The sequence below is a fragment of the Triticum aestivum genome, chromosome 3D, assembly GCF_018294505.1.
Source record: "Triticum aestivum cultivar Chinese Spring chromosome 3D, IWGSC CS RefSeq v2.1, whole genome shotgun sequence".
Lineage (NCBI taxonomy): Eukaryota > Viridiplantae > Streptophyta > Magnoliopsida > Poales > Poaceae > Triticum > Triticum aestivum.
Genome location: NC_057802.1, coordinates 6,416,267 through 6,421,326, shown reverse-complemented (window position 1 = coordinate 6,421,326; position 5,060 = coordinate 6,416,267).

Sequence of the window (5,060 nt, the reverse complement as noted above, 5' to 3'; positions counted from 1 at the left end):
ATATAAGAAATGGGTTTAGACCGTGGGGTTAGATTCATTCACATACAATCTCGAGGTAGATCATTTGTACTTTCCACTCCAACCGAAATCACAACAATAGAAGCAGGGCGTAGGGTTTACCTCTTCGAAAGGGCCTGGACCTGGGTAAAATCCCGTGTCCCTCTTTGTCCTGTTACCATTTAGGCAAGATCACCAGCTCGGGACCCCCTACCCGAGATCCGCCGGATTCCACCCCGGCACCTGGGAGCCGAATTGGATTTTCGAAAATATTTTTTTATTTGTACATCAATATATATCAAAAAACATGGTGCTAATTTTTACATCAATAAATATTAGAAAGGCATGAAGATGATTCAAAGCTCGAAGCATGAACCATCGCGTCACTCTTTCTTGGTGCATGAAATAAATGAGATTATGAGAGGGAACCATAAAATTTGTATTACTAATAATTACCACTTCAGCATATGTCAAACATTTGTTAGGTAATACCGCAATCTGGTTAGGTTCTAGACTAGAAAACGGAATAGATTTCTGTACTTTAGATTGTAATCATTTGATTGAGTAATACAGATCCTCCTTCACGAAAAAGAATGTTGTGTGCTCCATGGTTATACATACAATTTTTTGTATATGCATTTATGTGAATTTAGAACAAATCACATGAATCACATAATACTCATTTCATTAGCTATCAATAACTTCCATAGGATACATGAACATTTTATTGTGATCTCTAGGATAAAATAAAATAAAATTCTTGTGGTCTCTTTTAAAGATCTAGCTTATTACCCGCAGAAAAAATCTAGCTTATGATTACAAAAATGATGTGATTTCGAATATCTAATATGTGATCCATTCATCTTAAAATACAATGTGTACCAACTTTTCTTAAATTTAGTCATTGTAAAGTTTGACCAAGTTTATATAAAAAATGTATCAATACCTAGAATACTGAACTAAAACCATTAAAAATATTTTCGTATGTACTTCCTCCATTTCTAAATATAAGTCTTTCTAGAGATTCCACTATGGACTACATCCGGAGCAAAATGAGTGAGCATACACTCTAAAATATGCCTATATACATCCGTATGTAGTTTGTAGTGGAATCTCTAAAAAGACTTATATTTAGTAACAGAGGGAGTATATATATAATATTATAGTTATAGATAGTTTTCTAAATAAATTTGGACGTGTTTTGTGAACTTAAAAATATGTAAAAACATAAATAAAAATGAAAACATATACGTAGGATGGAAGCATAAATAAAAATGTTTAAAAAGCATGGTGCTAGTGTCTAGCACACAGTGCGTCCCACGGTGATACATATGATTTTCGGCCGTATGCATCAGCTTCGGTCCATGGTTTCTGATCAATGCAGGGACGCGTTTTGCAATGATGCAGCCGCGGGCGTACAACCGAGAGGCAGTCTCGCTGGTGTGGCCTATTTTTTTTTTCTCAGCTGACGGCCGTGTATCGACCGTGGGGCGCGTAGCAAAGGCAGTAAATCCAGTTTATAAGATGAGGGCCTAGTTCGTAATTTTCCGGTATGGTACTAATGGCTAAAAATGGGTCGGTTGGCGTCGTCGGATGAGACCCGTATCGTGCTGGGCTGAAGCGGGCCGTAAGTGTGCATTAGGCCGGACCCGCGCGGCCAGACCCACCGGAGATAGATCCTCGTACGTCATCGGCTGGGGTTCTGGATGCGAAAAGCTCTACTGCCCGGCGTACTCCGGCGAGTCCACCCCTAGCCGGCGCGCTGCAGCTGCTGTCCATGGGCCGGCCTTGCCGTTACCATCGTCACCTTGGAGCTCGCCGGTGTGCCGGTCTTCGGCGTCGCTGCGCTGCACCTCGGGCAGCGGCAGGATCCGTTTGTTGATTAGTTCACGGGCAATGTGAGCCAAACTTTTTTTAACACAGTGCAGACGCTCATACATACGCATATACACTCACTACTATGGACACACGCATGCACACCAACTTCTTTGAGCATCTTCAAGAGACTGGGTCGGCATATCATTTTGAGTTTGACAGAATCACCATAGGCATCTCTATAGTCGATGGAAGCGTCTCCTCCCACTAAATGTAACCCTAGGTACCCCCGGTGCCTATATAAGCAGGGGTTTAGACCGTAGGATCAGATGCATTCACATTCGATCTCGAGGTAGATTATCTTGTACTTTGTACTTCAACCAAAATCAATACAATAAAAGTAGGACGTAGGGTTTACCTCTTCGAGATGGCCTAAACCTTGGTAAAACCCCGTGCCCCTCTTTGTCATGTTACCGTTTAGCCAAAATCACCAGCTGGGGACTCCCTACCCGAGATCCGACGGATTCAACCCCGACACCTAGGAGCCGAATTGGATTTCCGAAAACATTTTAATTAATTTGTACATCAATATATATCAAAAAAAGATGGTGCTAATTTTTACATCAATTAATATCAAAAAGGCATGAAGATGATTCAAAGCTCGAAGCATGAACCATTGCGTCACTCTTTCTTGGTGCATGAAATAAAGGAGATCATGAGAGGGAACTTTAAAATTTGTATTACTAATAATTACCACTTCAGCATATGTCAAACATTTGTTAGGTAATACTGCAATTTGGTTAGGTTCTAGACTAGACAATGCAATAGTTTTTTGTACTTTAGATTGTAATCATTTGATTGAGTAATACAAATCCTCTTTCACCAAAAAAGAATGCTCCATGCATGGTGATACATAATTTTTTTTGTATATGCATTTATGCGAATTCAGAACAAATCACATGAATCACATAATACTCATTTCATTAGCTATCGATAACTTCCGTAGGATACATGAACATTTTATTGTGATCTCTAGGATAAAATAAAAAATTCTTGTGGTCTCTTTTAAAGATCTAACTTATTACCTGCAAAAAAAGAAGATCTAGCTTATGATTAAAAATGGCGTGATTCCGAATATCCAATATGTGATCCATTCGTCTTAAAATATAGCGCGAATTAACTTTTTTAAATTTAGTCATTGTAAAGTTTGACCAAGTTTATATAAAATTGTATCAATACCTAGAATACCGAACTAAAAACATTAAATATGTTTTCGTATGTATATATTTAATATATTGTACTTATAGATAGTTTTCTAAATAAATTTGGACGCATTTTGTCAACTTAAAAATATTTAAAACATAAATAAAAATCAAAGCATATACGTAGGATGGGAGCATAAATTAAAAAAAAACTAGAAAGCATACCTAGAATACCGAACTAAAAACATTAAATATGTTTTCGTATGTATATATTTAATATATTGTACTTATAGATAGTTTTCTAAATAAATTTGGACGCATTTTGTCAACTTAAAAATATTTAAAACATAAATAAAAATCAAAGCATATACGTAGGATGGGAGCATAAATTAAAAAAAAAAACTAGAAAGCATTGTGCTAGTGTCTAGCACAGCGTCCCACGGTGATACATATATGATTTTCGGCCGTATGCATCAGCTTCGGCCCATGGTTTCTGATCAATGCAGGGACGCGTTTTGCATTGATGCAGCCACGGGCGTACAACCGAGAGGCAATCTCGCTGAACTGGCCTTTTTTTTTCTCAGCTGACGGCCGTGCATCTACCGTGGGGCGCGAGGCAAAAGCAGTCAATCCAGTTTATAAGCTGAGGGCTCGGTTCCTAATTTACCGGTATGGTACTAATCGCTTAAGATTTCTTTTAGGGCACTAATCGCTAAAGATGAGCGGTCGGCGTCGTCGGATGAGAGCAACGGTTGGCCCCAATCGTGCTGGGCTGAAATTGGCTGTAAGAATGCATTGGGCCGGACCCAGGGGGAAGGCCGGGCAGCTAGAGCCACCGGACGAGCAGAGAGGATCCATCGTCGCCGGGCCGGAGACAGATCCTCGTCATCGGCGGGCATTCTCGATGGGAACAGCTCTACTGCCCGGCGTACTCCGGCGAGTCCGCCCCTAGCCGGCGCACTGCAGTTGCTGCCCATGGGCCGGCCTCGCCGTCGCCATCCTCACCGTGGAGCTCGTCGGTGTGCCGGTCATCGGCGTCGCTGCGCTGCACCTCGGGCAGGCAGCAGGATTCGTTTGTTGATTGGTTGACGGCAATGTGTGTGCATATACGCAGAGTAAATAACAATGCCCTGGTTTCGGCGACGCAAAGTCAGCGAACCAAAAAAAAATAAACAGCTTGTGAAATTGCCCCCCTTTTTTTAGCCAAGATTGCCCAGCGTGTGTCCGATCAGCGTGTGTCCAATCAGCCGCTTCCTTCACCGTGTGATCCAATCTTTTTTAATACGATGCAAACGTTCATACATACGCACAAACACTCACTTCTATAAACGCATGCATGCACATTCTACTTCTATGAGCATCTCCGAGAGACCGAGTCAAGACATTATTTTCAGTTTGATGAAGTCACCACATGCGTCTCTGTAGTCGATGAGAGCGTCTCCTCCCACTGAATCATCGGAAAGCCTGAAATAAATCCAGAAAAATGCGAGCATCAACATCAAGTCTAGGACTGGTTCCGCCACCAAGAACCTAACCATCTTTTGTAGGCTCAGTTCGCCGCGTGATCCAACTTAACATGTCATTTCTTGCACGCTCAATAGGCGTAGCAAAAAATCTCGTGTACATTGGGCCAGTTTGGTTGGTGTCCTCAACACCATGCCTGGGAAATATTCGTGCCGGACACATGTCTGAGAAACTGGAAAAGATTGGCTGGTCAGGCAAGTAGAGCGAAGCCCCGTTTGGTTGATCACCTCGCCTGGTGAGCGCTAAGAAGTTCAGCTTTTGTCTGACACAACGAATTGATTCCTTCCCTAATGCCTTGTTCCTTGAGCCCTATGATTAATAAGTCCAGGCTGCTGCTCTAGGCAGGCCCAGGCATCCAAAATCACTTGCCTGGACGAGGCTAACCAGGTTGCCTGGGTCAAGGATGTTTCTTTCTTTTATTTTTTAAATCTAGACCAGACTAATCACGTTGCATGGACTCCCAGGCCAGGCAGATGTTTCATTTCCGAGGACACTATCCAAACAAATACCAGGCAGAGCCCA